We start from the raw sequence: 23,397 nt of genomic DNA, 5'->3' as shown, positions 1-23,397 counted from the left end.
TGCACTGTAAGCAGATTCTTTTACCACTGAGCCACCAGGGAAGCCCAAGATCATACGAGACCTCCTGAGTGAGTCTTCCACAATCACTTTAGAGGAGTTATCCCTTACTTTGCCAGACTCTATCAAAAGCTCCTGTTTTTAGTGTTTTTTTTTTAATTACCGAAAATTTACAATTATTTATAATTATTTTTCAATTATTTACTTACCCATCTGCTTCTCTCTGGAGAAAGAAAGATACCTCCACATGGGGAGGGAACTTTTTTTCTTTTTAGGACTGTATTTCCAGATCTCAGTAGTAGAAGACGTTCCCTGGGCAATTTTCTCTCTGCCAGCCTACAGAAAAATAGGAAAAGAGCTTAAAGTATAACATATTAGTTTTAATTTTTGCATTAAAAATAATGTGAATGGGACAAGAATCAAGGTTCTGAATCAGAATCAGACTAGCACACAGTAGGTGTTCAATGAGAGTTTGTTGACTGCTAAATATGCAATTTTATTGCTTGCTTATGAAGACAAAGAACTGAAATACTGCCTTTTACTAAACTGAGGCTATAATTGTGGTAAAAGAACAGTTCTAATTTTAAGCAACATTCAAACTAAATGACAAATTCTGGCTTGTATTTAAAATATATATTGCACTGTGTCATGACTTACTGGATCATTTATCACATTAGTTGGACTTTGCAATGTTCACTGCTTGAATTCAAACAAAGAGGAATAGTACAGGGGAAATCTGCTTTCCTAACAGTGACCAGTTGCCCTTATTGAACATTCCTGTTTGATTTTCATCACTTTCCATGTCTAGCATCACTTCAGAATGCTGAGATAGCCAAATAAGGGCTGCCCTGTTTAATGACCTCCATTCCCCTTGAAAACAGTCCTTCCCAGCTAGTTAAACTGGAGCATGGCAGTCCTGGCCCCAACCTGATGAGCTGGCAGTAGAGATGTCTGGTTGCCTTTGAATGCCACCTTTCCTAAGCAGAGGTCCATGGTGAGGATACTGATCCCTCTTGGTAGGGGTGGCAGCAATGAATTTTCTCCTAAAAAAACAGTAATATATTATTTATTCTCAGCCTCATTCACAAAACATTATCTGAAAGAAGCCTAAGATTTCCTTTTGCCTCCTAAAGAGGACTTCTAAATAGAGGCATTTTATAAACAGCTGCATGTGCTTTTGGAGAGGAAATTGGAGGAACTGAAAAAAAAAAATGAAACATGGGGCTCTATGAATGCCTTTTCTTCTGACAAATTGTGGGTAAACCTGAAGGGGCAGAGAAGACAGCAGTCCTTTCATTATCTGCAAACTAAGCCCAGGGCATGTGGTACAGCCCAGGGCATGTGGTACGGCCCAGGGTGATTTCTCCAAATCAAAGTGAATACTTTAACTCTGGGCTAAAAACAACAACAATAGCAATATAAAATTAAAAACAGTCTTGATAAATTGCAAGGAAAAGCCATTCAATTCCATTAGATTTCTCCGGATTAGGTTCAGCTAAATTGGGCAACAATGTCTTTTGCAGATTGTAAGAGATTTATTTCAGGACTCTCTGTCAACAAAGAATGCAAAATGAGTTCAAGTCAGATTCCATAAAGATCTGGAGGAAGGAGAACATACAAATCATAATGAATAAAGTAGACACACATTTCCTGAGGTGTCACAACAGTTAATTCTTTGGGCTTTTTTTGCTTGTTTGTTTTTTTTAATCTGGACAGGGGGATGCAAGATGCCTTATACCTGCAAGGGAATTGGGTTGCGCTCTTTGTTCTTGAAACTCAGGGAAGACAAAAGCTAATTTGAGCTTCTCTGAGGTCTCTGCACATATCAGGACTAAAACATCTCAGGTCTTGGAAAGCCAGAGTTAGAAAGGTCTTTGGGGACCTTCTACTCAATTTATGGATGAGGCCACAGGTCCATGAAGCTTTCTGTCCCAAAGCTAGAAGTCAAGTCAGTTTTAGGCTTGCATCACTTTTCTCTGTCTATCTCTCTCTTCTTTAACTTGGCAATTCTAAGCCTGTTTGAAACTATAGTGGTCAGAAAACAGCTTAGGAAAGAATGCGGGCTAGACTTCATGTCATGTTGGAAACACATCTCCAATTACAAAATGAAAACTATTTAGGAAAAGAGAGTTCAACAGAGGGAACTCCTATTTAGACAAATTTTCATGAGTGTTTCTGTTTTATATATTAAGATTCCTTTATATTTTGGAGGTTTCCAAATAGAGTGAAATCAAACTTTGGTATGATTCAAGGAGGGTGGTTTCAGATGATTTTCATTTCTATTGACTAACTAATTATATATTATCCTGTTCCTCAAACTCCAACCACCCCGTTTCTAAGGTTAAATGCCACCTAATTTCTTTCTGCTTCTGTGTGCTCAAAGAGAAGCTGGAGACAATGAGGATTCAGGCATGTAGATATACTTGGTCTAGAATACTTGGACGTTAGTATCTTGATTTGGAAGTTATTAGGAAACTACTTTAACTTGTGAATCAAATTATTTCATTGGCCTTCTAAACACATGAGGACCCCTCTCAAACATCCTCTAAGTGTGTTAGTTGCTCAGTTGTGTTTGATTCTTTGCAACCCCATGGACTCTAGCCCACCAGGCTCCTCTGTCCATGGAATTCTCCAGGCAAGAATACTAGAGTAGGTAACCATTCCCTTCTCCCAGGGATCTTCCTGACCCAGGGAACAAACTAGGTCTCCTGCATTGCAGGCAGATTCTTTACCGTATGAGCCACCAGGGAAGCCCAATCATCCTCTAAACTACCATCAATGGCCTACCATCATTGACACCAACTGGGAAAAATGAAACTCCTCTTTTTTCCCCACTAACTCATATTCTACCCTTCTTGTAAGAAAAAGAAAAAAAACAAAAACTCTGTTTATGAGAAAACAACCTTTTTGCACAAAAAATACTCTACTGCATTGATTATAATAGTGAACTGGGAGAAATCTTCATATCCAATAAGGCAGTGACTAAGTAAATTGTGGCATATAACCCACATAAAGTATTGTGCAAAGACCAAAAATTATAATGGAAACTACAGTAGTATGGAAATGCTTATTTAATAATTATACATTGAGTGGCTACTGTATCCCAGGACTCTCCTAGACAGTGGAAATAAAGAAACACCACAAATAGCTTGCAGGGTAGTAAGGAAGTCAGACATAAACAAAGGATTTTAGGAAGAAAGTGAGACAGAAAGGAAGGGAGCAGGGCACGACCATTAAAAGAATGACACAACCGTTAAGAAGAACAGGATACAACAAAAACCAGTTAGAACATACAAGGCCCAGGATGGTGAAAGGTTCAACTCCCAGCAGACCTTGAGCCTCATTATACACTCATTGTAATACATTAGCATATTCTAAATGTCATGCCCACAGATGCCATGACAGTTCCAAGGTTGACCTTGAAAGGCCAAAAAGGGGGTGGTGCCCCAACCCTGGGAATCCCCACCCCTTCTCCAAAGTAGTTAGAATACTCCTCCCACTCTTTACTTTATCCTATGAAGTTATCCAGTCTGTAAAAACTAACCAACCCCTCACCTCAGGGTCCTCTCATCTTTTGAGATGGGCTGCAATCTGTCTATGGAATATGTACCTCCCAGGGCCACTCTCACCTCCTGAGATGGGCCACATTCTGTTCCTAGAGTGTGTATCTCTCTAAATAAACCAGCTTTCACTTTACTATGGCTTGCTTTTGAATTCTTTCCTGTGCAAAGCCAAGGATCTTCACTTGGCGGCCAGTGATAGGGATTCACTGGAGACCTGGAACATGACTATCCTCTCACACCCCATTTTTCCGACAACAAAAGGACAGTGAGGACGGAGGCCTGGAGGGGTGTTCTGAGAGCTGAGAGCCATACAATGTGGCTGAAATAAAAGGGGTGGGAGGGAGATAAAACTGAAGAGGAAAGCGCCAGATTGAGGGATGCTTTGGGATTTATTGTATAGATGAAGAGATGTCATTGTAGTTTTAGCAGGATAAAATACATGACTATTATAGTATTCATGCAATCATTTGATTGTTCATTTGTTAATTCAGGGACCAGTTATTGAGTGTATATTTACTGTGACAGGCTCAGGTACCATAAAGATGAATAAGACAAAAATCTCTACTTCTGACAGTCTAACCCAGGAATGGGACACTCATATAAGAAAGTCATTATAACATATTGTGATAAGCACTTCAAAGGAGTCATATGAAAGGTAGTGGGGAAGCACAGAAACAAACACTTTGATGCGGAGGGAGTGCATGAATGGTCCAGGTAGTCCTATGTAGGGAAGGAAAATCTTTTCCTTCTACCCATCCAAGATTTATTGGCTGAGACTCTGCAAACTAGACTGACAAAAGAACAGATTCACAAAAGAAAAACAAGCAAAAATCTATCAGTGCATGCATTGCATACATACATGGGAGCAGTCAGTGATGAATAACTCAAAGGAGTGGTTAGAACTTGTGCTTCATAGCATCTTGCCAAAAAAATAATAGATTTTTTTTAGAAAAATGACTAAACAAAGGGAAAAGACTTTGAGTTTCTAGGGCAGTAAATTGCAGAAGGTAAATGTATGGAGGAATTAATGGAACATAAGGGCTAGTCAGTAAGGTCTGTGAAGTAGATATCTCTGGGGTAATTAACTTCTTCCTGGTAGAGAAGGGAGTGGGGAACACCTTTACAAATTTATGTATTTTAGGCAAATAGGGAGAGGGCACAGGGCTTTTCTTGTATTTATTTCTTCTCAGTTTCCTTCGGCTCTAAATAATACTTATGTCAAAACGGCATATTTTGAGGTGGCATATTCTGCTACCTTTCACTTAACAGAGAACAAGTATCAGTCAGGGAAACAAAAGCACATTAAGAATTCCAACAGAGAAAATTTAATATTAGAAATTAGTCAGGTCTTGGAGAACTGAAAATGCAAAAAGGGAACACTGAGGTTTCATAGAGACAACAACTTCAGGAAGCAACCACCACCTCCTAGGTCTAAGCAAACCAAGGGAAGAGATCAGAGATATTAGAATATAGAAGCTGAATGAAACACTATGCACAGGTAGGACCCAGACCTTGGAGGAGGAGATATGGCTGGCTGGTGCTGGTGTTTCTGAGGAAGGTAGGATGAAGCTGGTTCTTCTAGGGATGGAAACAACTGCTATTGTCAAAATAAGGGTCACTGCTGGGTGACTTTACAGAAACAGCAAGCAAATAGGAAGGAACTAGTCCCTTCAACTTCCTCATGCCTTCCCATCTCCCGGTCTTCCTTTAGTGCCCCCTATTGACAGAAACCAACAGGAATTCTGATGGCTAAAAAGGAAGCTGGTTTGCACAGCTCCAACCTGAGAAAGGTGGGTTTGGCACTGACAGAAAATAGCTTAATCTCCAGTTTAGGAGTGTATCTTATAAAATGAGGAGGCAGGCTTAAAAGGAAGGTATTTCAGGCAAAAGGAAACCACATGTGCAAAGGCATGATGCCATCAAAGTGCTCTGTGCTCTTGGGAATTACAAGTATGAAATCAGTTGTAGCTTGAGTGCAAAATGCATTGATAAAGTATCAGGCAGAGCAACTGGAATGATAGAAAGGGATCTTGTTCTGAAGGGCAGGGAATCCTATGCTAAGAAGCAAAGGAAAATATTATTTTTAATATCTCTTGAATTTTTCAGTAGTTTATGTTTTTTTCACCCTCATTGCCATTAAAAGTATACCTTGAATCTAAGGCTTATTGTCCTAGGAAAGGAGGAGTATTTGATACAGCAGAGAACAAAGAGGTCACTGCCTAGATTTCTGAATTTCAAAATAGTTTTTTAATTACCTAGGGAGACAAAGGTCCGTCTAGTCAAAGCTGTGGTTTTTCCAGTAGTAATGTACAGATGTGAGAGTTGGACCATAAAGAAAGCTGAGTGCAGAACTGATGCTTTTGAACTGGTGTTGGAGAAGATTCTTGAGAGTCCCTTGGATTACAAGGAGATGAAACCAATCCTAAAGGAAGTTAAGTCCTGAATATTCATTGGAAGGACTGATGCTGAAGCTGAAATTCCAATATTTTGGCCACCTGATGTGAAGAACTGACTCATTGGAAGACTGTGATGCTGGGCTAGATTGAAGGCAGGGGGAGAAGGGGATGACAGAAAATGAGATGGTTGGATGGCATCACTGATTCAATGGACATGAGTTTGAGCAAGCTCCGGGAGTTGGTGATGGACAGGGAAGCCTGATGTGCTGTAGTCCATGGGGTTGCAAAGAGTTGGACATGACTGAGTGACTGAACTGACTGACTAACTGAGGGAGATAAAATAGCCCGAGGGTGAGATCTTTTGATCTGCAAAAATTTGGCTTTTTGAAATAGAAAATATCGACACTTTGTGACTCCATGGACTGTAGCCCACCAGGCTCCTCTGTCGGCAGAATTCTCCAGGCAAGTATGCTGAAGTAGGTTGCCATTTTCTTCTCCAAGGGATCCTCCTGACCCAGAGATTGAACCCAGGTCTTCTGCATTGCAGGCAAATTCTTTACCATTTGAGCCACTGGGGAAGCACACAAAAGGCTATGAAGAGCCAATAAACCATAGTTTATTCTAAGAAACCATAGAGCAGGAATACATTGGATAGGATATAAAGCAAGTTCCTATTCCACAGGACGAAAAAGTCTTCTGCAGCTGAGGGAGGAACCACCCACAAATTCAGATTCAGATTCCAGTGTTCTGTGTTCCTTCCTTGCCTCTCACCTCTGGGTCAGTCCTGGGCGGGGCAGGGCAGGCCATGTGTGTATGTGTGAACTTCTTGAAGACCTTCTGTGACAAATCACAGAACAAAAAGTTTATTCCTCAGTTCTTCAGTTGCACCTATTCAAACTGTCTACTCCTCAGAGAAGCCCTGTGTTGACATGGGTCTGCAATGATAACTTAAGTTGGGTTTTGGATACTGTTATCACCAAACACTGACTCAAAGGACATGAATTTGAGCAAACTCTGGGAGATAGTGGAGGATGGAGGAGCCTGGCATGCTACAGCCCGTGGGGTTGCAGAGAGTCAGATGTCTTAGTGGCTGAACGACAAGAACAAATCACCAAAAAATATGATGCATTATTATTATTTTTGGTTTTGAGTGTTATAAAAAATAGTATCATTCTCTATGTATGGACCTTGATTCTTCCATATTGTTTGATGAAGCTGCAGTTCATTCTAATTGTAAAACATTTACACTTAAACATAATGCATTATGAGAATGTTCTATATTAATCCATTTTCTGATCAGTAGATGTTTGTGTTGTTTCTCATTTGTACTGTTATGAAGAGTGAGGCAATGAACAAGCCATTAATTTCATTAGGATATTATCAGGGATGGAATTGTTCGGCTATGTGATTATTCTATTTTATAAAATAATGTTAATAGTTTTTCAAGTTGGTTTTACCAATTTGAAATCTCAGAAAATTTTTAAGAGTTTCTGGTTACTGCATCCTTTTCAATACCTGGTATTGCTTGACTTCCTAATTTTGTCAATTCAGCAGATGTAAAGTATTATCTCATTATCATCTTAATGTACATTTTTAAATTTATTAAAAAGGCTGGACATCTTTCCTGTCTAAAATACAGGAGACCTGGGTTCGATCCCTGGGTCGGGAATATCCCCGGGAGAAGGGAATGGCAACCCACTTCAGTATTTCTGCCTGGAGAATTCCATGGGCAGAGGAACCTGGTGGTCTACAGTCCATAGGGTGGCAAAGAGTTGGACACGTCTGACGGACCTAAACTTGTCTTTCCATATGTCAATTTGTCATTAAGGATTTCTCTACTATGAAATTTTTTTTATATGTTCTTTGCTTTTTCTGCCAAGTCACTTGTCCCGTGATATTGATTGGTAGGAGATCTTGAGATATCCTGGATTCTAATCCATTGTGGTTGTAGTTGTTGCAAACATTCCCAATTCTACTTTGTGATTTGAGTTTTCACTTTCTAAATGGTCTCTCTTGAGAAACAAATTGTTCTTAATTTTAATGCAAATTTATGATTCATTACTTTAATGGTTAGAACTTTATCTTAAGAAATTCTTCTCTACCATGAGGTTATAAAATTTCAAAAAATTTTCTCCTAAAGGACAAAATAATGTTGGCTTTCACTTTACATCCCTGATCCACCTGTGACTGATACACCAAATGATGTGAGGTAGGGATTCAATTTTACTCTTTCCATATAGATAACCAGTCATTCCATTGACCAAATAATCTGTCATGCAATGCCATGCATCAGTTCAGTTCAGTCGCTCAGTAGTGTCTGACTCTTTGCGACGCCATGGGCTACAGCATGCCAGGCCTCCCTGTCCATCACCAACTCCCAGAGCTTACTCAAACTCATGTCCATCGAATCAGTGATGCCATCCAACCATCTCATCCTCTGTCGTCCCCTTCTGCTCCCACCTTCAATCATTCCCAGCATCAGGGTCTTTTCAAATGAGTCAGTTCTTCACATCAGGTGGCCAAAATATTGGAGTTTCAGCTTCAGCATCAGTCCTTCCAACGAATATTCAGGACTGATTTCCTTTAGGATGGACTGGTTGGATCTCCTTGCAGTCCAAGGGACTCTCAAGAGTCTTCTCCAATACCACAGTTCAAAAGCGTCATTTTTGGTGCTCAGCTTTCTGTATAGTCCAACTCTCACATCCATACATGACTACTAGAAAAATCATAGCTTTGACTAGATGGACCTTTGTTGGCAAAATAATGTCTCTGCTTTTAAATATGCTGTCTAGGTTGGTCACAGCTTTTCTTCCAAGGAGCAAGCGTCTTTTAATTTCATGGCTGCAATCACCATCTGCAGTGATTTTGGAGCCCAGAAAAAGAAAGTCAGCCACCGTTTCCACTGTCTCCCCATCTATCTGCCATGAAGTGATGGAACCAGATGCCATGATCTTAGTTTTCTGAATGTTCAGTTTTTTTTTTTAAATTTTTTATTTTATTTAACTTTACAATATTGTATTGGTTTTGCCATATATCAAAATGAATCTGCCACAGGTATACATGTGTTTCCCATCCTGAACCCTCCTCCCTCCCCATACCATCCCTCTGGGTTGTCCCAGTGCACTAGCCCCAAGCATCCAGTATCGTGCATCGAACCTGGACTGGCGACTCGTTTCATATATGATATTATACATATTTTAATGCCATTCTCCCAAATCATCCCACCCTCTCCCTCTCCCACAGAGTCCAAAAGACTGTTCTATACATCAGTGTCTCTTTTGCTGTCTCGTATACAGGGCTATTGTTCAGTTTTAAGCCAACTTTTTCACTCTCCTCTTTCACTTTCATCAAGAGACTCTTTAGTTCTTTCTTGCTTTCTGCCATAAGGGTGGTGTCATCTGCATATCTGAGGTTATTGATATTTCACCTGGCAATCTTGATTCCAGCTTGTGCTTCATCCAGCCGAGTTTCTCATGATGTACTCTGCATGTAAGTTAAATAAGCAGAGTGACAATATACAGCCTTGACGTACTCCTTTCCCTATTTGGAACCAGTCTGTTGTTCCATGTCCAGTTCTAACTGTTGCTTCCTGACCTGCATACAGATTTCTCAAGAGGCAGATCAGGTGGTCTGGTATTCCCATCTCTTTCAGAATTTTCCACAGTTTGTTGTGATACACACAATTAAAGGCCTTGGCATAGTCAATAAAACAGAAGTAGATGTTTTTCTACAACTCTCTTGCTTTTTCGATGATGCAACGGATGTTGGCAATTTGATCTGTGGTTCCTCTGCCTTTTCTAAATCCAGCTTGAACATCTGGAAGTTCACAGTTCACATACTATTGAAGCCTGGCTTGGAGAATTTTGAGCATTACTTGGCTAGAGTGTGAGATGAGTGCAATTGTTTGGTAGTTTGGACATTCTTTGGCATTGCCTTTCTTTGGGACTGGGATGAAAATTGACCATGCATGTCCATATATGAATGTTCCATAACTATTTTAGATTTTTAACAAGTCTTGATGAAAGTGAAAGTGTTAGTCACCCAGTAATATCTGACTCTTTGCAACCCTATGGACTATAGACCGCCAGGCTCCTCTGTCCATGGAATACTCCAGGCAGGAATACTGGAGTGGGTAGCAATTCCCTTCTCCAGGGGATCTTCCCAACCTAGGAACTGAACCCAGGTCTCCTGCATTGCAGGTAGATTCTTTATACTGTTTGAGCCACCAGGGAAACTATGCAATGCCATGCATGTCCATATATCAATGTTCCATAACTATTTTAGATTTTTAACAAGTCTTGGTATCTTATATGAAAAAATCCCCCACTGATCTTTAAGAGTAATTTGGCTATTCTTGGCCCTTTTCTATTCTATGTACATTTTAGAATCAATTTGTCAATTTTTAAGAAATATTCTATTTAGATTTTCACTGCAATTGCATTACATTTATTCAATCGCTACCACTCCATTCTAGCTTTAATCTCTAGGACTCCAGTAAAATTGATATTGTCAAAATCTCCAGAAGTCTCCACATTGCCAAATCAAATGGATTTGTCTTCACTCTCACTTTATGTGACCTATTAACTGCATTCATAAGAACTGTCTCCTTTTTGACTCAATTTGTGTTCTGGACTTCAGAAACATCACATTGTCCTGGTTTTCTTCCTAAACCATTGAACTAGTCTCAGTTTTTATAGCTGGCTCTTTCTCCTCTGCCTGAAATCTGAAAGTTGGACTGTTGCAGGGTCTAATTTTCAATTATTTCTTCTTCATTTTCTTCTGGTTCCATGGCTTTAAATGTTACTATCTGTTGATGTCTCCCAGCTATGTAATTGACCTAAGCTTCAGACTTGTGTATCCAATTGCTGACATTTCCAGTTGAATTCCAAATAGGCCTTACAAACTAAATATGTTTCCTTCTCAGTCTAAGTATATACTCCCATCATATACCCAATTACTTAACCCAAAAAACTGAGATCTCAATCATTCTAGATTCTCCCTTTCCCTCATTCTCTGCATCTAATCCATTGGGAAGTTTGTATGTGCTACTTCTAAAATATACCTTGAATCCATCTACTCTAGTCCATTTCCACTGCCATCACTTGAGTCTAAGTCACCGTCCTCTCTTGGTTTGACTACTGTGATTGGATAGACTACTAATGGGTCTATCTCGTGCTCTTGCCTCACCATAGTTCACTCTCCACTAAAAAACCAGAGTAGCCTAAGAGTAACGACAGGATATGTACTACCTCTGGTTAAAATCTTCCAAAAGCTTCTTGTTGCACTTAGAATAAAATCTTAAGCTCCTCACCATGGCCTACAGGCCCTACTAAGCTGACTCCTGCCTATCTCCTGGGCCTCTGCTGACAAATCCCATTCCCGTTGGCCACCTTTTGCTTCCTTGAATATGTTAAGCTGGCTCCCACGCTAGGGCTTTTGCATGTGTTCCTCCCTATGCCTTCAGCTTGTTTGGATGGCTTGTATTAGTACCTCCTTTAACATTCTTCTATCAGTTCAAATGTCCTCAGAGGGGACTTCCCTGAACCCAAAAGGTCTGGGATTATTTTGTTTATTTATTGATTTACTTATTTATTCCCAACTAGAATTAAGTTCTTTGAGGACTGGGGCATTAGGCTGTCTTGTTCATAACCATGAAATGTTCAACAAATATTTACTGGATGGATAAAAACTTCTCCTAGTGGATAAGGAAAGAGGACAGGTGACTGAGGCTTATTAAGCATCTTACTTTTTTTTCCCAACCACTTGGTATAGAAAGAAACAAAGCAAAATAAACACAACTGTTGTGTTAGGGAATAAGTGTTAATGGTATTTCCTTCCTTCTAATATTGTTGTTATGCTATTTGGGTAATAAATTCAAATTAGTAGAGCAAATTAACTTCTCTGAATTTACATATTCTCATAATGAAATGGATAATAGTCAACTTAGGAAAACAATTTATATTTATGACTTTGGAAGAAGAAGTGAAACCTGTAAGAAGATGTTCAGCTTTACTGACAATCCAATTTATGTCCAAAATACTGAACCTAATATTTGTTTCAAAATCTTAAATAGTACCTTATTGCTAAGAATGTAACTCATATTTTTCATGTCTAGTCTATTTTAGAGAAGGAGAGGTTTTAAACAACTCTCAATATATTATTTTTCTCTCAGCTTTAATTATTGTCTCAGTAAAATTTGAGTCAGATGTATAACTGGAAGTGTACTATGACTAATATAGTATTTTGTTTAATAGACTATGCTGGAATAGTCAGTAAATGATAACAAACAGGTACTTGTAATTTTTACTTATTTAACAAATCCATACATAAAGCTTAGTATGCGCCTGGCACTGTTTTAAGGATTTTGAAATATGTACATGTTTAATTCAATTCTTATAAAAACTCTACAATCAGGCACTATTAACATCCTTACATTATATGTGGAAACTGATATAGAAAGGTTACGCAGCATTCCCAAGGCTCACAAAACTAGTAGGAAATGCAAAAGCTGGGATTAAAATCCAGGCTATTCTTGGCACTGTGTATTTACTACAACTTAATGTAATAGTGATTGACAGCTGGTTAAGTAAATAAAAATATGTTTTCTTTGTCTAGCTGAAATAATTTTGTGTTGAATATCTGCTTGTTCTGAATACAAGAAGAGCTAGTAAGACAGGCAGACTGCTTAAGTTTCATTGACCACAATGGCGTTCTGAAAGAAATCACTATTGTTTCTATGGTCAGGGTCACTACGGAGTACACTGTGACTCGTGCAATGTACAGCTCCAGAGGGCACTACCCACATAGGTTCTATGTGAGTGGCACCCCTTAGAGCTGTTCAAGGTACAACCATCCATGGTGGAACTGCCAGTGGTCTAAAGACTTATTGGCAATCTCAGAGTATAACTTTCAAGCAGGAGACCCTTCTCTCTACATAATCCAGTTTTAGTTTTACATTCATCAAAATTTATTACTGATACAGTATATTAAAATGCCACTCTGTGTACTGGATAATTGTCATGTCTCTTCCATTTTCAACTTACCAGAAATAAAGACATGCTTAAGTGTCTCCATATATGGTACACTATAGAAACCCTTTTCTTTTTTTTCTCTATGAAATGTTAGGATTTTAAATGCCTTTCCTGGTAATTTTGGAAATAGTAACAAATCTAAGCCAAGATTTCTTGAAAGGCCAAATCCATTTCATAGTCCATTTGCCTTTAGATACTTCTGATAACATCTTATTAAATTCTTAGTTTAGTCAACTGGCAATCATCTGGTTGGGTACTCTTGGCCCACTGTACTTAATGCCAAAAAGTGTGAATTGTCATTGCCAGAATGGGCAGAGCTGGAGGAGTCATGGGTACATGGGGTCTGAATGGTTGTCTGGCCTAATTTTTCCCTAGATGAAGAATCTGAGGCCTGGAAAGTTGACAGTAGTCCAAGTGTACACAGCTGGTTGGTGGCAGGAAAATAAGACTTGAATCTGAGATTCTAAACTCTTACTTTTTGGCCTTTTTCTGTTATATCTCACTATATCCTATACCCTGTAGAAAACACAGACGTTATTTTGTATAAATACTTCAAACCACTATGTTCCAACTTTGCTATTAGCCCTTGTCCACATTCACTGGTACAATCGGTACAGTTCTTTGAGCATTAAATGTGATCCATTCCATTATTAAGAAAGGAAAATCCATTACTAGTTCAGAAATATGGACTGGTGGTTTACTGGCCAGGTGTCAGGGCTCCACCATCAATTGTGTGAATTAATGAAGTGGTCAGTTAACTTCTATGGGCTTCTTCCAACTATGAAGAGAGGGCTGGAAAAGCGGCCTGCCATGTACTTTCTAGCTCTTATACTTTGTGTTCCTTTGAACTACCATTGTGATTCCCAACTATCCTGTTCTTAAGGTGCATTTGGAATATATAACACTCTCTTTAGGTCTTAACTAAATGAGATCATGTTTTTTAGTAGCCTTTTATTTTTCACATGTCGCTTAGCACCTTACACTTAAGTGAAGTCGCTCAGTCATGTCCGACTCTTTGCGACCCCATGGACTATAGACTACCAGGCTCCTCTGTCCATGGGATTTTCCAGGCAATAGTACTGGAGTGGATTGCCATTTCCTTCTCCAGCGGATCTTCCCAACCCAGGGATCGAACCCAGATCTCCCGCATTGTAGATAGACGCTTTACTGTCTGAGCCACCAGGGAAGTCAACCATGTATACAGTGACCTGTCCTTCTGTTGTGCCTAGTCTGGTCTTTGTTTTTGTTTTGGTTGGGAAAGAATTGTTGCTAAAAGGAGATGAGAAGGAAATCTCCCAGGTGGAGTCTTTAGCATGCCAGGGACCTGCCAAGGGTTGCCAGGGTGCTCAGGAGCACAAGACTAGTTAAACCAGGGGTTGTTGCCTGGTCCACAGGGAACTCATGAGGGAGCCCAGTAGATGCTGGGAAGTAGATGCTCAGAACTAGACAATAACCAATGGACCCAAACATATCCTCTCTTGGAGTCTTTGAATGGAGACAAAAAGTAGGTTACGGGCAGGAGAGAACAACAGAGATCCAGAGGGATGTGATTCAAAGTCTCAAAACAAGCGTTGAGGTAGTAGAAACCATGAAGTGGGGAAAACTGAGTCAGAAAGAAAGAGAAATAAATGAAGATAGACAGTAGCTGAGTCACAATAGTGGACTCACTAGAGCAAGGATAAATAAGCCTGAGGCAATGATCAGATGACCAGAGTTCTTGTATCATGAGGGTGTCAGAAGCTCTTGCTGTGCACTGTACTACATTCTGATTCTCTGTGAGACCTGGCCAGCTAAAAGTTGCTTTTTTATAGCTCTATAGTGCCCCATCTATTGTTCTAGTAATTTCCATCTCCTGAAGTATCCCAAATAGGCCCTCTGCATCTTGTCACTTGAAAAAACCTAAATATCACAGTATCTTTGTCAAATCCACGTCCCAGGCTCTTGGAGGGCCTGCAGGCTGCTTTGTGCCGTCACGCAGGCAGTTCTCCAGAGAGTCTGCTGAGTCAAGCTTTGAGATGTATGGAACTAGTTTGGGAGTGATCAAGTCCAAGTTAGCTGGTGAAAGAATAGTTCTGTATAAGGATCAAGGTGTGTTCAAAGTTATCTGATAAGTCGTGGGCTGGACCAGAGTGGAGCCTTGTGAGTAGATGAAGGAAGACTGGTTTATGTAGCAAGATTGCCAGGAAGCGCCCCTACCCCAAATAGTCTGCCTCCAATTTGCCACACTGCCTGAAATTTCACACTGAGAGATTAACCCCTTCTGATGGAAGTCAAAATCTCTCCAAAAACCTACTTATAAAGTACTTTATAAAGTTCAGAGATAGGATTAACAGTTAAAGTTATTACCAGCCTTTCACATCTCAGTGAGCATTCATTCAGCAAGCCCATTCCTTGCAGTTTATTCTCTTAAGGGGCTGAAGAAATTGGAGTTCTGATGGTGTCAGGTCATGGGGGGTAGAGAGGGGACACTTTCAGAGCATGATACACTACTGAAGGAAATTATACCAGACAAAATAAACTCTGGCTAATGTTGGTAAAGGGAAAAGTGGAGGAAACAGCAGGAATGAAGCCAGTTGTCAATACCTCCAAGCCTCACTCTAGAGGACCCAAAATACTAAATATAATGCAAAAAGGACAGCCTTCAAGGTTGATATATGCTTAAGAAGATCTGAGCTCTATGCCCATTCTCTACTGCTTGCTTAGTATACATATAGCTTAGAGTCTCTGGACCTCAGTTTCCCAATCCATAAAATGGGACATATCAAAAATCTATAATTCTTCAGATAGAGGTGGTCAGGAGCAACTAAGAGGATGGAGGTCAAATGACTTTGAAATTGTAAACAGCAGTATGTTGCTAAGTAGTTCAATCCAAGGGCTGATGGGGAGGGTCTTACCCTCAGGGTAGATCCTTCCTGCTACTAAACCCCACCCCTGCCTGGGCCCAGGAAGATACATAGATTGACTTGTCTCCCACCCACATTACTATGGTGGTTACTCATCACTGTGAAACATGTTTTTGCCTCATCCTGTTCTCAATAGCAATCACTCTTCTTTTCCTTACTCACCTTGGCCTTTTATATTTAGTTATAAAATGAACCTCCAAAGTAACCCATTAGATTTTCTCTTTATCCTCTTCCCTTTGTTTTATAAATGTTTTCTAACAGATAGGTATGGGACTTATGAAACAATCACAGAAAACTTGAATCAAGCTAATACAAACAACATGGGAGGTTAATGGTTTATATTGTTAAATGGTGTAGAGACAGAACTTTAAGCCAAGCTTGATCCAGCAGTAAAATGGTGACATCTGGGGCCTAGTTTAATTCAGTTTCTCTATTCTGCCCTCCACAGTATTTGCTTTATTTCAAGGCTGATCCCCGTTATGACCCTAATATGACTGCCAATTACTTCAGTGTTCTTGTCTACCAGGAAAAACAGAATGACTTTTTTCCCCAGAAAATGCCTCAAGATTCACTTTGATTGGATGAGCTTAGATCACATGCCCTCTTTGAATAAATCTCTGTGGCTGGGGGAGAGAATGCATTGAATAGTTTAACCTGACTCACATTCTCTATTCCTGGGACTGGAAGATTAAGTTTTTCCAGAGCCTAATGAATCTCCAGATATTTTCTGGGCTGCTAAGGAAGTAAATAGGGAGAAATGGACCTGAGGAGGACACTAACCAAAGACCACTGTAACAGGTTGGAAAGAGATACCATCCCTATGTGAAAAGCTGCAGTGACCAGCTGCTTAAAGCTTTTCCATTTGAAAATTAGAACACATGCTGTTTAAACCAAATTTGATGTGTCTAATGTGATACAAATTGACTTTCATCAGTAGGCATGAAGAACAATCATTAACCTTTGAATTTTGTGATTTTTATAAAGCACTGAATTCTATACTTCAGTGCTCTCATGAGAGAAGCTTTTTTGTTTATGCATTTTAGCCATTTCCAACATTCTTAAAATTGAAACAGAGAATTTTTTTTTCCTTCTAGTGTAAAACTGAATAAGCAACAGCACACTGTGGGAAGTCAGTCTAGACACAGCAAATCTGTACTTGTTTTTGTGAGAGAGGATGGGAAGAATGAATATTTGCCCTGTGGCATCAATTTCCTGTTTAATGTTCTCCAAGAGGCATTTGGAAAATGCCCAGCAACACAGATGTACGTAAATACCATACATAACTTGTTTTCATGAGTGGAAGGAGAAGTCTGTAAAATTATGACAAGGCTGATTTACCCTCACTGCCTGGTAGTTGGTGAGTCACTCTACCTTTTACTTAATAATTTGAAAGATGGATCATTCCAGAGTGTGGCAAGTATAGGAATAGCTTTGGCTTCTTAGCCCAAGTTCTTATTCATTCAGGGCCACTTAACATTCTGAAATTTGCATCTGCTTGTTCCTGCTGGAGGTTGCCTTCAGACTGCCTATAAGAAAAAAAAAAATTTATATATATATGTGTGTGTGTGTGTGTGTGTGTATATATATATATATCTCATGACAGTTTTCTAAAAAACAAACAAAATAACCTGTCCCAAACAGGAACCCATCTGTAAGGTCTGCAGACACGAATCTGTTTTCAAACCACAGAAAAACATATGCACATACCACATAGTATCTCTCAAGGTGTGGGCAGATGTGTTCTCAGTTCTGTAGTGACAAATTACCCCAGACCGCTTACACACCATTTCTGAACAACTTATTTAAAAGGTCATGGCTTGGTTGTAAAAGTCTTATTTTTGTTTAAACAACTAACCTCTAGGGCTGCTACATAATTTAAGAACTTGACATAGAAAGGAAGATTCAGACATGAAGAATCCATCTTCTAACTTATCCTTTTGACTCATTTTCTCACACAAGGCAAGGTGAGAAATAATAGTTATGATCTATTTAGCATCTACATAGTTGGGTGCTTAGGAAGACTATGAGAGGAATGCCTTTATATATCTCAGTGTTAACTTTTCTTATTTCCTACTGTTTGTTCACATCTCCACATCTTAGACATGAGGAAACTAGCACTTACAGAAAATAAAGTATAGCCCAGGGTCTCCTGAGTGGAGTCAGTAGTCAAGCCCAGAAGCCCATACTCTATTCTCAAATTTAGAAATTATTAATTTAGGATTCATGGATGGGCTCCAGAAGATTCACAAGAATCTAAAATTAAATTTATAAATAAATATATATACATTTTTTTCCTCTGCGGAAAGCATCTAAAACTTTCCTCAGATTTATCAGCTGTATTTTCAGAGCCTGTCATAGTCTGGAATACAGTACACACGTAATTTAAATATTTGTTCAATGAACAATATGGGTACATGACACAAAAAAGCATTAGTACCACTGCTTGACCAATTATTTGATCTACAGTTTAACAGATTTGAATTTCCAGTACTACTGGCTGTTTGGATACCTAAATTTAGTTGATAATCCATTTGAAACTATTTGATATTTCTATAAAGAGATTAAACATTTTTAGAAGCTATTGTCTAAGGAGATGTTTTTTCTTAAATAGACCTGGCTAATGCAAAGGACTGGAAACTATTTAGACCACTCTAGAATAGAAATACAATCTGAGCCAAAAAGGCAAGCCACATTTGTGATTTTTAACTTTCTTAGCCACAGTCAAAAATATTAAAAAAAAAAAAGAAAAAGGTAAAGTTAATTTTAATCATGCTTTAAGTCAATACATCCAAATTACTTTTATTTCAACCTGAAAGCAATGTGAAAAATTATTAATAAGATATTTTCCTTTTTTTCATACTAAGTCTTGGAGAGCCAGTGTGTACACTTACTTCAGACTGGCTTCATTTTTCATGCTCAGTGGCCACACTGGCTCCTGGCTGCTGTATTTAAGTGGTGCACATGAAGATCCAGGTAGTTGAAAGAAGCAGGCATTGTTGATGAAGCACGGAGGAAGGTAGGAAGAGAATGTGGCAGGTTTGGACATGTGGAAAGACACTTCCATAATCCAAGATACAGCAACGTTATGTTAGGTTGCCAGCTCATGTTGCCAAAATTGTAGTTTTGCAGGTGATTACTAAGACAGGTTCTAGAAAACAAAACAGTGCAAAATCCATCATTTCAACAGAAGTCTTTTCCTAGTCCAGCAGTCACCTTTTTTCTTGGTAACAACATGTAGATCCAGGGTACACATTTAGGGAAGATGTGATGCAGAGTGACTCAAGTTATGCCTAGTAATTATAATAATAATTTTGTTCTTTTGACCACACCTAGAGCAAAGGGTCTGTGAGTTTCACAGTACAGAGCTTAGGTTGTGTCCACTAACCAGGAGGAGCATTCCTCCATTTGACAGACCCAGGGAGGAGTCTGCGGAGCCCTGAGGTCACAGACTGCAAGAACAGACAGAGCCATAAAAGAGCCCAGGAAATTTTGTTCTGCACCCTACCCAAGCTTCATTCGTGTTCTTTTATGCGCTGTTTTGAGGTTGTCCTAAGGCTTTTCCACAGGGTGTGGTCTTAGTCTACTCTTCTATCTGCCTCTCCTAAGGCTGAGATTGAGCTCATTGAAATACCTTTTGCTCCTAGGTGGGCAGCTTGTGATCTCTAAACACATCCAGAAATTCTTTGTTGATATAAAGTATCTTTTAGAGCTACATTTCTTCTTCTAAATTGTTTAGTTACTCAACATGACAAGCATAATATTGTCTTTTTCCATAAATTACGTAGAATCCATTTAGGAGCTTACGGTCTTGTTAGCATAGGTACCATACCTAGAATTCCCAAGAACTGAGACATTACCTGAATCCATGTTATCCCTGGTGTTATGGTTTTTTGTGGCGTTTTGTTTGTTTTGGGGATTTTTGACAGCTGGGCTAGTAGGATTTTAGTTCCCCAACCAAGATCAAACCTGGGCCTATGACAGTGAAAGCACCAATACTGGACCACCAGGGAATTCCCTCCCTGGCCTTCTGTTAAAAGCATTTGTTTCACGCAAGTGGTGGAAGATCTTTTAAATTTTAAAGGAAAAAAATACAACCAAACATATGAAGACATATGCCACTTGAGGAATAGAGATACTGTTTGCTTGGGAACTTTCAATTTTAATATCATATGCTTCTGATAAACTATGAAACATTGGTAAGTTCAACTTATCAGAACGGAATGAAATCCCATGTCCATACAAATATTTGCTGGGTGAAATGCAGATGTAGTTGAACAAACTCTTTCCACCACCACTTGTCACCACTTGTCACCAATACCATCACTACCACCAGCACCACCACTACAGTTACCACCACCACCACCATACCTCTCCTTCCACTAACCTGCTTCAAGTGATTGGGGTAAAAGAGCCTAGGGAAAGAATGCTTCATGGGGAGTCACCTCTGTACTCAGGGCCATGTGCTCCCTCAAGTTACTGGGTCAGGGAGTGGTATGAATTGGAAAGAACAACATTTCTAAACCAATCCAAACACCAACTTCTTCCTCTATAACAACAGAAAGATATGTGGTGAAATAGACATTGACTAGAGTAATAGAAGAGTCTAAGAAAGCAAATAACTAGGAGGGTAAAAATACATGTCAGAGATGACTGTGGCTGAAAACCCTGGGGGAGTAAAGAGACAGGAAGTTCTCAGGACTCAATTCATAACGGAGAGTGTCCAGGGGTGGAGGAGGGGATGGATAGGGGATGATGCATATTCCCTGCAATGGGTACAGCCTCAAAATACTGAGGCTGCTTCTACAAAGGGTTTATGAAAACCAGTCTCAGAACTGCAGTCACTACTCACCAGTGACCATTGATGCTGTGCTGGTTAATTTCTAAGTTTGTTTTTGTAGCAAAATAGTGCCTTGTTAACCTAGTTTACAAGCAGAAGCCAAAAGGAAGAAGCTCTTCAACACGTATGATCTGTTTCTTAATTCTCTGAGCCTTAGTGGCTTTACCTGCAAAATGGGAATGCATGCATGTGTGCTAAGTCTCTTCAGTCATGTTCGATTCTTTGAGACCTTAGGGACTGTAGCCCTCCAGGCTCCTCTGTCCATGGGGTTCTCCAGGCAAGAATACTTGAGTGTTCCTCCTCCAGGGAATCTTCCTGACTCAGGGATCGAATATGCATCTCCTGTGTCTCCTGCATTGGCAGGAGAGTTCTTTACCACTAGCACCACCTGAGAAGCCCAAAATGGGAATAATGCAGGATAAATTAGAAAATGCATGATTTATTACATAGGATCTTCAACACATATTAGGAATGATCGTGATAACAGGGACCTTATTTACTAAGAGAACGCTTGCTTTATCTCTACTATCTTTATCTCGAAACATCCCTAGGAAATAGATACTATCACCCCCATTTTATAAACAAGACTCAGCAAGGTTAAAATCACACAGATTGCAAAAGATTTCTTCTACTCTACTTTTCACTGTTGGGTGCAACTAGATTTCTTTAATATGTAAACTGTGTGATTTGCAATGGTTTAGACATCAGTGAAAGATGAAAATTATCCAAACCCAAATACAAATACATACAGAAAAACTCACTAATTTGGACCAACTAGGCCATTTTGAAGGAAATGTAGCTTTATTACTTTCAAGTACATACAGTAACCAGAAAAATGACTAACAAGTACTGGCAGTTAAGACCTAGATTTAGTAAATAGATAAAAATAATTAGCATATCCAAGAAGGTCTGGTCTTGCCTATACTTTGAATAGAATGCTTTATAAATAAAAGAAATCTCAAGTGCTGGAAGACAAATTACTTTCTTTGGTAAGTAAATGCTTCCTTTCAAATATTATTTATATTATTCATTTACTTATTAAGCCATGTTTTCATAGATAGTATAAAAGTACACACCAACTCAGTCCCTGTACACATGATAGAGGTTAAAATGGTCCAAATTAACTGCTGATATTTTCAATTAGCTTAACTTTTTTGTCTTTTAATTCTTTAGAATATAATGTTCCAAATAAATGTAAATTTCTAAAATATTTTTCAAATATTACAATTATTCAAACTTCATAAAAAAGACTTATTCTGGTATTAATATGAATGGCACAGTATCAACTATGTCTTTTGTTACTGTAGACATTTTGAGTAATGCAGTCTTTTCTCAAATGAAATATTTATGTCATTTATGAGTACTCTTTATATTAACAGTAGGAAATGGAAAAAATTAAGAAAGTGTTCAGAATATAGTCTTTGACAACCCTGGCAACAAATCTGCCCTCAGTAATATATTCAACACTTCTATTTACTTCAGTGTACCATATATGGCCCAATCTGGGTGTGGACTCTAATATCTATTGCTGTTAATCCATGGAAAATATTTTAGTGTGATGTCTTCCCCTTAAAAGTTAATGGATTGTTGCAGAAAGAATAAAGGGATTTATTAAATATGGTGGTCTTGAACTATGCCAAATATTTTGTGGTTTTGTGGGAATACAGCAAAGGTAATAATTGGTATTATAACAAATGAGGGTCTCAGCAAGTCCCAGCTGTTGAACACATGACTGTTACTTGGGAGGGCAAATAGCAATATTTTTTTCACCTCTTGAGTACAATCTGCTCTTGATACACCCGCAGAACTACAATGAACTGTTAGTGGGAGCTACATACAGACAAAGAAGACTGAGAGACATTTCGTTCCTCCTGCCTACGTGAAACTTCATCTGGTTGATATCTGTCCAGAGTTAAATTCTCCATATCATATAAACTCTGTGTTAGTATTTTAATTACATTTGATATGATGTCTTTCTTTGTAAAAGCCAAACAAACATTTGTAATAAAGTTTTTATTAGGTAGTATTTGGTTTTTACTGCATATTTGTATATATAACTAAATTTAACATTCAACAAACAACTTTTAAGCATCTGCTTTATCTGAGCACTATAATCTGCATAAGCAAAGAAAAATAACCAGGCACTATCCTTCAAGGCACTATAACTTCAAGTCTTGGTAGAGAGATAAGATACATTTATCTAGAATCCTCATATGCTAGTAAAGTAATGCTCAAAATTCTCCAAGCCAGGCTTCAGCAATACATGAACCATGAACTTCCAGATGTTCAAGCTGGTTTTAGAAAAGGCAGAGGAACCAGAGATCAAATTGCCAACAGTCACACAGAGTTGGACACAACTAAAGTGACTTAGCAGCAGCAGCAGCAGCTGGATCATTGAAAAGGCAAGAGCGTTCCAGAAAAACATCTATTCCTGCTTTATTGACTATGCCAAAGCCTTTGACTGTGTGGATCACAATAAACTGTGGAAAATTCTGAAAGACATGGGAATACCAGACCACCTGACCTGCCTCTTGAGAAACCTGTATGCAGGTCAGGAAGCAACGGTTAGAACTGGACATGGAACAACAGACTGGTTCCAAATAGGAAAAGGAGTACATCAAGGCTGTATATTGTCACCCTGCTTATTTAACTTCTATGCAGAGTACATCA

At 39.0% G+C, this 23,397-nt stretch overlaps 1 long non-coding RNA gene across 4 annotated transcripts in view; it reads right to left on the bottom strand.

Annotated features, from left to right (window-relative positions):
* Positions 1-9,196: 9,196 nt before the first annotated feature.
* Positions 9,197-23,397, bottom strand: part of LOC139184051 (uncharacterized) — a 44,000-nt gene continuing 29,799 nt past the window's right edge. For 3 of the 4 annotated variants that reach the window (XR_011567481.1, XR_011567482.1, XR_011567484.1), the window contains 3 exons: positions 20,894-21,115; positions 18,782-19,038; positions 9,197-17,416 (listed from right to left, as the gene is read on the bottom strand). This is a non-coding gene — a long non-coding RNA (uncharacterized lncRNA). The remainder of the gene's footprint in view (positions 17,417-18,781; positions 19,039-20,893; positions 21,116-23,397) is intronic. The other variant, XR_011567483.1, reaches the window with a different exon arrangement.

Source organism: Bos indicus, chromosome 1 (assembly GCF_029378745.1).
Source record: "Bos indicus isolate NIAB-ARS_2022 breed Sahiwal x Tharparkar chromosome 1, NIAB-ARS_B.indTharparkar_mat_pri_1.0, whole genome shotgun sequence".
Lineage (NCBI taxonomy): Eukaryota > Metazoa > Chordata > Mammalia > Artiodactyla > Bovidae > Bos > Bos indicus.
This window is presented reverse-complemented; position numbering and strand designations above follow the sequence as displayed.